The 13,096-nt window shown below is 53.2% G+C and overlaps 1 protein-coding gene across 7 annotated transcripts in view; it reads right to left on the reverse strand.

The window, feature by feature from the left end:
* Sh3pxd2a (SH3 and PX domains 2A) overlaps positions 1-13,096 on the reverse strand; it is a 211,997-nt gene that overhangs the window by 61,119 nt on the left and 137,782 nt on the right. The window lies entirely within an intron of this gene.

The raw sequence follows: 13,096 nt of genomic DNA on the forward strand, positions 1-13,096 counted from the left end.
GAGAAACCCTTTACCTGTTCACTGAAATGAACATTTCTAATTGTGTGTGTGTGTGTGTGTGGTGTGTTGGGTGGCATGCCACAGGGGGACACCTTTAGGGAATCAACTCTCTTTCCACTTTTACGTGTGTTCCAGGGTTTGAGCTTAGGTTACCAGGCTCATGCAGCAAACACCTTTATTGGCTGAGCCGCCCAGCTAGTCCTGGTTCAAACATTTCTGGAATATCAGAAGTCCCCACGAACACCAGAGGTCAGCACAGGCACTCTCGGACCAGTCACCCTCCTCCTGATGGACTCGGGAGGTGGGCACACACCTCCGGCCTCAAACTGTTAAGGAGACATTTCTCATATGGGAAGTGACTGGCCCAGGTGTCCATGAGATAGAACGGAACCATGCCTGCAGATAACCCCAAGTGCAGGGCCCTGGCTGCGGGAGACAGTCAGAAGGCTGGTGTCGGGCTGCATATAGGAGAGGCAACCCCCTGCAGGGCTGTAGCACTGGCTGGGGGAAGGGGGGGAAGCTGCAGACCTCTCTGCAGCAGATAACAGTAGTCAACACTGATCCGGCATTTGTGGTCTTTGTGCGAAAGTCTTCACATAAGGGCTACTCAGTTACTCTCCGGGACAAACCCACGACAGCAGGTACTGCTACCCCTCCATTTTGCAGACAAACTGAACCAGCGAGATTAAGTTTCTCACTCAAGTTTACACAGCTAGTACAATGCCCACCTCTTGCAGGGACACCAATCAGACAATCAGAGCTTGATGCTACCATTTCAAGCACACTACACACTTGCTCAGTAAATACTCCCCCCCACCACGCCCACCCCAGCCCCGAGAACTGGGAAGCTGCTGTTTCAAATTTCACTGTAACTCAAGAGTGAGTTGCTTAGAGAGGTCTCTGGGGTCTCAGGCCTGGGTACCAACCCAGGCCCCGCCCCTCTAGGGAAGTTACTTAATCATTTGGAGTCTAGTCTTTCTTTTTTTAAATAAATTATTTTATTCTCCATATATGAGTGATTTGCTTGCATGGATGTCTGTGCATCCCTTGCATCCCTGGTGCCCGAGGAGGCCAGAAGAGCTGTTGGATCTCCTGGAACTGGAGTTACAGACGGTTGTGAGCTGTCCTGTGGGTGCTGAGAGTCAAACCCGGGTCCTCTGGAAGAGCAGCCAGTGCTCTTAACCACTCAGCCATCTCTCCAGCCCCTCAAAGCCTATTCTTGAGCTTGTAAAATTCAGGGTAAAGTGATATGCTTACCTTCTTGGCTGCTGTGGTGACTAAATGAGGTAATACCAGTAGCCACCATGATGCCTAGTAATTACCAGTGCTTACTAAAGGTTAGCCACACGGCTGGTAACCAACACTTTCCATGATGTAGGGAGCATGAGCCTGGCTCTCAGTTTCATTCAGCTCTGGAGGCACCAGGGAAGTCGTGGCCCCAGACACAAGGATGGTAACTGAATGATACACTGTGTTAGACACCCCGAGAAAACTCCTGCATCTGGTCTGAGATGCTTTCCGCCATCAACCTCTGACTGGGCCAGCCAGAATAAGGAACACACAGGGCTGGGTCTCAGGCCAGAACCTCTCACCAAGCCCGGCAGCTGGCAGGGCTGCCCTCATAGTTGAAAAGGGGCAGACATGCCGAGGACCACCAAGGTTCTAAGTAGCTACAGACAAGGAGGGCCCTGTACAGAGGGACGTGGGATTGGGGGCCTGACCTGCCTGCGTCCACATCTGGAACCCCCTCTTCCTCTGTGGTTCCCTTTGGGTTCCTCAGGAGGAAATGTTTTGAGAAAAGGCAAACCTCCTCTAGTGAGCCACGGAAAGGCATTCTGCCTGGGTGTGGACAACCCAGGAAGGCTCATTCTGCTAGGCAGGAGCCAGGGAAAACTTACCTTAGGTGCCAGGGGCCAGATGATCTCTGGGAAGACCACTCAGCTCTACCATGATAGTGCATAAGCAGGTTGGGGATGGGAAAACTTGTTAATCCCAGCACTTGGGAGGTGGGGCAGGATGACCAGGAGTTCAAAGCCCGCCTGGGCCACTTAGATTCTGTCTCAAAAGCTAAAGAGAGCTGGGAGTGTAGCTCAATGGTAAAGTGCCTGGCTGGCATAGCTGAGAACCTAGGGTCAATCTCTCGTCTGTCTGCCTGCCCGTCTCTGTCTCTGTCTCTGTTATCTCTCTCTAAATCATCCAGTGATTATACTAAAAACAGTAACTGGCCCATCCACCTTATTCACAGAAGCACAAGGTAGGCTGGAAGTAGCCAGAGGCTGGACACCTGAGCGCACGCCCATCCTGCTTCAAGCTCCAGAAGCAGGCATTTTCTTCCCTGTCCTCAGAGGAAAATGGAATAGACTAGAAACAAGCCTGTCTTTTTAAAAGCGACTCATTTCCCAATCCCTGGGTGTGCAGAGTAAATCCAACCCTGCTGCTCCCAGGCCTGCCTGGCAAGCTCTCTCCTGGGGTGGGAAGGACCCCTTCCACCTCATTCTAATGAGCAGAAGAGATCCTCTGGCTCTCACAACCAGGCCCTCCGGCCAGCAGGCACACAGGGCTGCTGGCTCTGGGGCAAGAGGCAGGCACAGCCAAGGAACAGCTGTGACCAACACAAACCAACTGCTGCTTTATTTCCCTGTCCTCTGCTGACCAAGAAGCCAGGGTCCCGCAGGACAGGGACACAGTCTGCCACAAAAGGAGGGGCACGGGACGACAATCTGCTTGCCTGGCCTTGCTGGGAGCTAGCTCTGTGGCCTTGGGCAAAGGGCTTAATTTCTCTGGGCTTCAATATTCAACACCTGCCAACTACATCATTCAGGCCTACTGATCTCTCAGGTGGTCGTCTGACGTTCTCGACTTTCCTGGCAGAAACCTGGTACTTGCCATAATACATGTGATCAAACGAGTCCTGGAAAAAGACCATCTTTCCAGAGAAACTAGCACACAGGTTCAGTTTCTGAAAAACCAACTGCCCCCCCAAAAGGAGACAGTTTTGAAGGCAGAGTTATGTTTGAACATGAAACATCTCCCACAAGCCTCTGGATTACAGGTCTTGCCTCTAGCTGTTCAGGGAAGTGATTGGATCCTGAGGCCTTGGACCTAAGCAATGGAGTGGGAAAGAAGCAGGGAATGCAGCCCACCTGGAAGGAAGCAGGTCACGAGATGCATGGCCCCAAAGATGCATCTTGGCCCCTCCCCTTCCTTCTCTTTCTGCTTCCTGGCTGCAGTGAGGTGAACAACTTTGCTTTGCCACAGACTCTTGCCGCCAGGAATATTCTGGCACACCGCAGCCCACAGCGATGTGGCTGAATTTGTTAGTTACGTTTGCATTACTGTGACCTGGCAGACAGCTGAAGAAGAAAGCTGGATCCGGGCCCGCGGTTTCAGTCCAGCGTGGTGGGGAAGCTCACTTCATGGCAGCAGCAGTGTGAACAGCTGTTCACAGCATGGTGGGCCAAGAAAGAGGGAGCGCGGCTAGAACCCGGGGCAGGTATAACCTTCAAAGGCTGGTTCCTGGTGAGCTACTCCCAGCAGCGAGGCCTCGCCTCCTAAGGGCCCCACAGACTCCTGAAACAGTGCTGTGAGCTGGAGAAGCATCCAGACCACAGCTGCAGATTTGATCCGTGACTCTGACCATGACCTCTGGGACACCATGAGCCAAAATAAACTCATCCTCCCTTTAAATTGTTCCCTCAGGTATTTGCTACAGCCATGAAAAGATTGAGCAAAGCATCGGGAGCAGAGATACGGAGGAAGAGTAACAGCCTTGGGCCTTGTGCTCGCTTTGCCATTTACAGTGGCTGAAGTGGGACATCCAACCATCTGATCCTCTTTTCCTCCCATAGTGCGGCAGCAAAAAGGCCCAACACCCCGTCTTTTTCAGAGAGTTTTCACCCTGACATGGCAGGTGGGAACCAGCCTCTGGGGTCCGATGGGAAGCAGACAGCAGCTGAAGCTGTGGGTTCCAGGGTGATCCGATGGTGTAGAGACAGGGTCTTTCAGTTATCTGTGACATCCACGTTCTTGTCACAACTGTTCCTGCTGGCCAGCCATACTACCAAGAATCTAGGCCCAGAGAAAAATGCAGTGTCTGCAGGTATGACCAAACACCAGGCCTGGTGCACACGTAGGAGGCTGACCAGGAGATCCACCTGCCTCTGGCTCCTATCGGGTCTGGCTGATGAGGAAGAAGCCACGAATGACAGGCAGGTACTCTTGAATTTCCAGAAGCTTCCCCAAGGTCTGGCTGTTCTGCCTACTCTAAATGCGGGGTGTCACCCCGCCCCGCCCCCCTGAAGCCTCTGACCTCGAGCAGCTGCAGAGCTGTGGGAATCAAGCGCCACACGCCCAGTCCCGTCTTAAACCGTGTGTGCAGGACACTTCCCCGGAGGAGAACACGTCCCACATTCCAAACTAATAAACCTATGGTGGGCTGCAGGCCTGGGTGGAGGGATGGGGTGGGGTGGGGGGTGGCGGGGGCTGCCAACGGCCCAAACCCCATGGAGAATGACAGTGAGCCAAAGGCTTGGGGGACCAGTTTTCACAGCTCAGGGATTCTGCCAGGCCCCATGGAATGCAAATCCCTGGCCTCCCCAGCCCTGCCCTCCTTCAGGATCTCAGGGGAGGCCTCTCCCTCTTAGGGAATTCTATTGTTCATACCTCTGAGCAGCTTGGAAGCAACCAGCTGCATCCTAGGCTCCCCCCCTCCCCCCCCTTCCTTTGCTACAGTTCAGCTTTGCACAGAGACAACTTCTTAACTTTCCTAGACTCCGTGTGCTTCCTTCCCTTTTCGACTACGCCACCGGGAAACCTGGCCACTGCTGCCAGCCTGTAGCTGCCAGCCCCGTATTTAATGGCGGCGGCAGCGGCGGCAGCAGCAGCAGCTGCAGGGGCTGTTTTCATGTGTGGAGCATGTCCCTATCCCCCCAGTGTCTGACATGGACACACAAGGGCTCCACTTGTCCCACCTGGTTCATCCGTGTTTTACAGAATAAGTGTCTACACTGACGGCTACTCTAGGGAGCGGGAGCAGACACAGCCATGAAAGAGACCACTGCCCCTGGGAGAGCACACCACAAAATAAGATGACGAAGACAGGACGAAAAGGCCAAAGGCCAGTTCCCCAACTCACTTCTATGCTCTGTCAGACCTTGGTTCATCCTGGTTGAAGATCACGTGGTTTCCAAAGGGCAGTGCTGGGAGGCAAGGCCTCACGGGAGGTGTTTGGGTCATGTGGTGGCGCAACCATCGGGAAGGGGTTAATGCCCTTCTCCCGGGAATGGCTTAGCTTCTGATGTGGGTCTTGGGCTTCCTTTGTCCCCTCTGCACATGCCCACCTGCCCTTCTGCGGTCTGCTGCTGAGCAGAGGGAACTCTGTGACCACGGACTTCTCGGCCTCCTGAGCCTTGAACCAAAATATAAACCCCTTTCTTTCTGTTTTGTTTTTCAAGACAGGGTTTCTCTGTGTAGCCCTGGCTGTCCTGGAACTCACTCTGTAGACCAGGCTGGCCTCAAACTCCGAGATCCACCTGCCTCCCGAGTGCTGGGATTAAAGGTGTGTACCACCACACCTGGCTAAACCCCTTTTCTTTATAAAAATTACCCAGTCTTGAGGCTGAGGATGTAGCTCAGTTGGCAGAGTACTTGCCTAGCATGTGTGAAGCCCTGGGTTCAAATCCCAGCACCACATAAAGTCAGGTATTGAAGACCTTCCTTGTAATCCCATCATTTGGGAGGAAGAGGCAGAAGTGTCAGAAACTCAAGGTCAGAAACTTAAGGTCATCCTCAGCCACACAGCAATTCTGAGGCCATCCTGGGCTACATGAGATCTTGTCTCAATAAATAATAAGTAAGTAAGTAAGTAAATAAATAAATAAATAAATAAATAAATAACCCAGGCTCAGGCATCTGTTCCTACAACAGAAGAACTAAGACGGTACATGAACTGCTTCTCAGATTGGCAGCCTTGGGAAGCTTACGCTGGTGTGAGCAGAGGAAAGACCGTGATCTTGGACTGGAGGGTGATGGGTTAATGTCACCATAGCAATGCCTTCCTCCACATGCCCTGCATCCTGCTCCCAGCCTCCCCGGCAGGGCTGGCTTCCTAGAGGAGTGCTCTGTGCAGCCTTCTGGGATCCTGTACACAGACACAAGGGCCTTGGGCTAGCTTAATGCTGTAGTGGGTTGAAATCATGCACCATTTATGAAAAAGAGGTTCCATATTTTCAGTTGTTAAAGTAGGCAGCTAGTTTTGCCCAAGCCCTAAGTGGCTGTACTACAGGTTCCAAGCCACAGGAAGAAGTACTTAAGGAATTTAGTAGGGCTAGGTTACTGACGGGGATCTGAAAGACAAGAAAATCCCAAGCTTTTGTCTCCAATCTCCCCTCTCTGTGACCTCTTGGCCTCCTGGTCCTATCACACAGGCCAGAAAGACCATGTGGGGACTCAGGGACACACCGAGAGAAAACCACTTGCATACGATTCAGGTAGACGACATCACTTCTCACACAACCTGAGGAGGGTGGGGCACGGTGTGGATCAATTGACATACACTGTACTTAACCCGTACAACAATCCGCCTATAGGAAGAGGAGGGAACTGAGGCCCAGGGGAGTTAATGTCCCAAGGCCCCACAGCAAGAAGAGTGGAGCCCAGGCAGTGGGCCAGGGATCGGGAACCAAGGGGCCCTAGTGGGAGACCTCATTTTCTGGGCACCCCTCTGGCCCTATTTATTTCTGCTGTGCTCCTCTGTGTTAAAGCAGCCATGTTCCCACGTTCTGCATGCAGCTACAAAGGTCTCCTTCCCCCAGAGTTTCCCAGAATCCAGGGTACACGTGGGACAGCCCAGCCTAGGGTAGGAATGTACTGGACCCTGAAGCATGAGCTGCTCAGAGAAAACAGACAGACTGTCTGCTCAGGTGGGGAAATGGGAGTGGTCCATAGCTTCTAAAGGACCAAGAAAAGGATGCCTTCCCGAGCCAGGGCTGGGACCGGGTCGGTCCAGCCAAGTGGGCGGGAGGAAAGCCACCTTGGGAACCCTCAGCTGTTGGGGGGGGGGGGCTTCAGCAGAGAGTAGCAGGCAGGGCCTGCAAGCTGCCCCGACCAGAAGCTTCTGTTTAAAGACAGGTGGCCACGTTAGTGGGGAGATGCGTGGGCAGACGAAGGGGCACTGGGTGGGGAAACGGGTGGGTGGGGCCTAGCATCTGCTGCCAGCAGCTGGGCTTGACCCCACTCAGCCGCTGCCTGGGTGTGTCCACCCCCTCAGTTCTCAGGTCCTTACCTCTCTCGGAGGCCTGCTGCTTGTGTGCAACAGAGAAGAAACAAACACAAGACTGAAAATTCCACACCCCAGCCACTCCCTCCACGGGGTGGTCTGCCCTGGTGGTCCTCCCTACGCCCCGAGATGTCTCCTTACAGTTCCTCCACCCACCAGCCTCTGAGAAGCCCCCACTTAGGGCATTGTGTGTGCTCACACACACACAAGGGCTGCACAGACGTGGGCCAGTGACTTCAGTAGGCCAGCCAGGCAGCCAGCCTACAGACTTAGTCCTGTGCCTACCCATCCCCTGGCAAGCCCCTCCAGGAGCCGGATGGGGGGGCGGGGCAAAGGACTGGAGGGAGGGAGGCAAGGGCAGCACATCAGGATGGACATTCTCGTCCAGGACAATCTGGTGTAGAACATCCCGTCTCTCATTCTGGACTCCGGCTATCAGATCAAAGAACCAACTGCCAGCCGTTCGGTGAGCACCGCCCACACGCCCTGCTGGGCCCTGCTGTTCTAGCTCTGTCGCTGTCCTCAGCACAGGAGGAGGGACTGTACAACCGCCCCCCTGAATGATCTTGTCTGCTCCAGAAGCCCCTGGCTTGAAGCAGCCTGCCCCCCCCCACCGCCACCCCCAAAGAGCATCCTTCTGCTCTGAGGCTCCCTGGAGTGGCCTGGGAGAGATGAACCAGGGGGAGCCCCCTGACTGGTGTAACAGGGCCTGACTCTGAGCAAGGCTCACAAGCCACAGAAGCCAGGTAAGGGTTCTTTTCCGAACTGAAGCTGGAGATACCCATTTTTTATGGTCAGTCTATCTCACTCATCTTTTCCCTGTATTGCTCAGTTTCACCCAGCTCCAGAATGCCTGCCAGGGCTGTAGTCTTGGCACATAGTAGGTGTTTAGTAAAAACACACTGAGCCAGGCTAGGCACATATCCCAGTGTGAGAGCACTTGCCTAGGATGTGCCAAGGCCCTGGGTTCCATTCCTAGCACACACACCAAAGGTGTTGTCTCTCCAGTTAGCCCTGAAATTTCTTTGACTCCACCATACCTCAGACACTCTAAGTGCCCAGTTAACCCTCAGTGGATGCCTGTGGCATGACATTAATTTAGCCCAGAGTTGCCCTCCTGAGCTACATGCAGGCCTTCTGAGGCTGGGGAATGCCCTTGACCTTCCTGGACACCATGGTACACAGACAGGCCCTCAGGCCCAGGAAAACATCCCAGAAAGCTGCTGACTGACAACATTTGCTTCAAAGTCTTCCAAGGGCTTTAAAAAAAACCAAACACCCATAACCAATACAGTTGTGTGGCAAGATGGATGTCACAGGAAATGGGAGTCTGTGCAGGGGCAACATGCTTATCTACCAAGACTGGTGAAATCCAGGTTCAGTCAGCCCCCTCCCCACAGTGTCTGCTAGAAGGCCCTGGGCCTCTCCTGACTTGGCCAGCCCCCGCTCTGCAAGGGTTTGGACAGGTCCCCCGAGTTTACAGACGTCACGTAAACAGAGTTGTGTGCGCGCGCACATAGAAGCATGCATGCACGCCTCACTGCTGGGGAAATCCCCACAGCTGGCTCTCAGGTGACTGAGCTTTGCCCAGAAAGCAGCAGCTGAGGAGAGTGCCTGCAGGACGGGGAGGGGGTGGGGGTGGGGGGGTGGGGGGCCGCGGGGGGGGGGGGGCTGGGGGGAGCCGGGGGTGGAGTTAACCCTTCCATTCCACAGCACAGGCCGAGCTTCCCGCCAAGGAACAAAACCCAGCACAGAATCTGTGTTGTCCTGTCTCCTGCTCACTTCTCTGAGCCCCGTCCCATGTCTTCCTGCGTTCGGAGAAGGCTGTTCTTTGTCCTGTCAATGCTAGTCCATCATCAATTCTGGGGAGTCTGGCTTGATGGAGACTTGTCCCTAAAAGAGGCCACAGGCAGAGCCCTAGGGAGCATGTCCTAATGACTGACACTTAGGTGGGGGACCATGGCCAGGAAATCAGCTAGAATTATTGTACTCCTCTTATGGGTGGGAACGGTGTCTCTGGGGGCCTGCTCCAGGGTCCTCCTCTAAAAGGAAGGCTGGAGGAGGCCCCGGGGCAAGTTTCCTCCCACTCAGGTGCACCGTTTCTATTAGCCAGTGATGATCTGCATTACGTCTCTGAAAACAGTACCTCGGGGTCAGTACTTGGAGATGTGGAGGAGCTAGATGCTCAATTTACTTTATTATGTTTCCTTACTGAGATACTATGTAGCCCAGGCTAGCCTCAAACTCATGATCCATGTGCCTCAGTCTCCCAGGTAATGGGAATTTTTTTTAAGAGCCCTGATGTTTAGAGATGTCCTGATGTTTAGAGAGTGTCTCAATGTACCTAGACTGGCCTGAAACTTGCTATGTAGCTGAGTATGACCTTGAACTCCTGCTTCCTCTGCTGGGATTACAGGCGTGTGTCACCACAGGTAGCTTAGATACCCAGTTTAGAAGATGTCTATACACTGGGCCATCAAGTGCTGTGACTGGACAGACAGACAGATACCTTCTGCACAGTTGCGTTCTCTTTGCCTGGCACTCAGGAGGCTGAGGCAGGAAGTGCACAAATTCACAGTCAGTATGGCTTTGCTGGCTAGTTTCTTTTGTGTGTGTGCCCGCGCACATGTGTGTGCACGCGGGCTGGCTACTTTTTATGTCAACTTGACATAAGCTAGGGTCATCTGGGAAAGAATCTTAATCAGGAAAATGCTTGGCTGATGATTGGTGTGGAGGTTACAGCCCACTGTGGGCAGGGCTACCTCTAGGGAGTAGTCCTAGATGGGATAGGAAATCAGGCTGAGTGAACCATGAGGAGCAAGCCAGTAAACCGTGTTCCCCCATGGCCCCTGCTTCAGCTTCTGCTCCCAGGTTCCTGTCTGGACTTCCCCTCGTGATGGAGTGTGGCCCGTGAACTGTAAGATGAAATAAACCCTCTCCTTTCCAAGTTGCTTTTGGTCATGGTGTTTTTTATCAGCAATAGAAACTCTAGACACTGGACAATTTAGGCTTTGTCTCCAAAAAAAGGAGGGCTTGGGGTTGGAGCTATATAGCTCAGAGGTAGACAACTTACTTAGCATGCCTGGGGTTTAATCTCTATGTGGTGGTTTGGATGAGAATGGCCCCCATTAGCTCTTATGTTTGAATGCCTGGTTCTTAGTTGGTGGAACTCTTTGGGAGGGATTAGGAGGTGTGGCCTTGTTGGAGGAGGTGTGTCACTGGGGACAGGCTCTGAGGGCGTAAAAGGCTCCCACCATCCCCAGTATGCACTCTGTCTCCTGCTTATGGTCCAAGATGTGAGCTCTCAGCTCGCTGCTCCAGCCGCCTGTTGCCATGCCAGTATTCCGCCATCATAGACTCTAACCCTACGGAACTATAAGCCCAATTAGACTCTCTCTGCTCTAAGTTGCCTTGGTCATGGTGTTTCGTCACAGCAATAAAAAAGTGACACATCCTAGCACAACAAAAATAAATGAATAAACAAAGAAATAGACAAAACCCTTAGTAAACTGTGAGTGGTCTGGCATTTCCCTGGCAGGGCTATATGCCTGGCATGGAGACTCTCAATTGCTTTACCCCACCCACCTGTGGTACTTGTGCTATTGTATTTATTGACACACTGGTTGACTTATTCTTCCACCCAACTGGAAGAAAAAGACCTCAAGTTCATCTTGGTATCCTTGAAGCTGGGACCACATGGCCTGGCACATAATAGGTTCTCGGTTACTTAGCAAACAAATCTATAAAACAGCTGCGGCCAGAGCCTAGGAGGCCAGTTCTAGGTCCAGCTGCAACCACGTGGTCCTGGAAGGAAGACCCAGAACTAGCACTTTCTCAGAAACTTGCTTCTTATCCATTCAGCCTTCAAGGACCCTCCCTGTCTCCCGGACTGCCACTGCTGTCCACAGGGTCACAGGAGTGTGGGGATGGCTCTGAAATCAGAGCACTGGGATCCAATGAGGACCCAGGAGCCACCAGACTGGTGGGGCCGGCAGGGAACAGAGGCATGTCCCTCCCTGACAAATCTAACCACGTGCAAGGTCTCCATGGGGCCACTGTCAGTGTACAGAGACAGTCTTAGTGTGGCCTGTGTGGCTGGCCTGTCACCCTCCTGCAGGGATGGTTATCTACTCACTTGGACCCTGTTTAACACCCAGGGAACCTCCAGGGACCCAGGGTGACCTGGGGAGACCCAAATCAGGAAAAGCTATGGCTGAGACCACAGACGTCCCACACATACAAGTCAGAAGCAGAGCTGACGGAAGGTGGGGACAAGGGGCCAATGTCCCCTGAGCCGGGGAATGTAAGAGATCCCGACATGGCCCCGCTATCTTAATGCAAGACTCCTGTCCTGATGTTAACTCAGTCTGTCCTTAGGCCAGCTGCTCGGGTCACGTGGCGACAAGATCCAAGGGGCAAAGAGAGAGTCAGGGAAAAGCACGCTTTTCCTTCTAAACTTCCTGAAACTTTGGAAAAAAACCTCTTTGCCTTCACATTTCGAAACTGACCAATTATAAAGAGGCTGCAAGCCAACCCCGTTCCACACGGCACATTTCTGTTTCTAAACTAAGTAACTTCGGATCAGAAAAAGGTGCTAATACAATAAGCAAGGCACATTTCCCGAGTCTTTGTTTTTCCACTGGCCTCATCCTTACTGGAAATGCTGTCCCGGTGTCACATGTCTAGAAACCAGAAAGCTGAAGGAGCAACATGCTGTCGTCTTCTGGCCGAGGGCTGTGGTGGGAAGCATTTCTTTGCTGGACCACAACTGGGGTGCCTCCCCCGACCAGGAACAGCCTTATGGCAGAGTCTCATCACCGCCCCTGATGAGGCCAGGTTGGGCGTGGGGGGAGGGTAGGCTTAGAACCCTGTTTCTTGACAGTTCCTTGTGGCCTACCTCCAACTGAAAGCATCTTCAAAGAGCTGGCCCAGGCCCGTGGGGATCCAGCGACATTCTCTCCTGCTACCTCCACTGTCTATCAAGCCTGAATGTGGCCATCGGTCCACAGCCAGAATGTAAGCTCTGCTTTAGTGTAAGAGTTCTTAGGCAGTATAGTATATAGGCTTCATGCCTGTGATCTCTGCACACAGGAGGTGAAGACAGGAGGATCAGGAGTTCAAGGCCAGCTTCCATCACAAAGAGAATTTAATGCCAGCTTGGAGTACAGGAGACCCATCTCAAAATAAAACAATCCTTGGGAGCCCATGCCGAGTGGGCCTGGGCAGGGCCTGAAAATCTGCACTTTAGCAAGCAAGCTCAGAATTCTGGCTGGGCCTTTGCCCAGGCTGCTGTTCTCTTCCGGTCCAACTTCCTACTTTCCCAGCAGGAGAAAGCGGGTGATAGGAGCTGTGGAGGCTGCTAAGGGAGCAGGACCCAGGGCCTCAAGGCTACCTTGACTTCTTTCCTGAGATCCTGGAATCTGGGAAGCGCTCCTCCCTCCTGCCCAGCATCGTGTGTCCAGGCCAGCTGAGCAGTGGGTGCTGCCTTGGCTGGGAGTCGTGGCATGCGCCCACGTATGTACAAGCGCACGACACGTGAGCCGTACTGACACTCCATCACACCATTGCCACATGGGCTGGCTGTGGAACTCCATCAATCAGCCGCATTTCCAGCTAGATGCCTTTGTACTTCAGGGGTGATACAAGGCTGAGGAGCCAGTGCCATGAAAACTGAAACGGTTTAAAAACACAACCATGGGCGAGATGTGCCAGACGCTGATGCCTCCACAAGACATGCTCACTCGGGGACAAGCCAAAGGAGGGCGCCAGGAGGATTTTGGTCATGGTCACACAACAGCCTGGGTCTTCCACAGGGGATGA

This window comes from Peromyscus maniculatus, chromosome 1 (genome assembly GCF_049852395.1).
Source record: "Peromyscus maniculatus bairdii isolate BWxNUB_F1_BW_parent chromosome 1, HU_Pman_BW_mat_3.1, whole genome shotgun sequence".
Classification (NCBI taxonomy): Eukaryota; Metazoa; Chordata; class Mammalia; order Rodentia; family Cricetidae; genus Peromyscus; species Peromyscus maniculatus.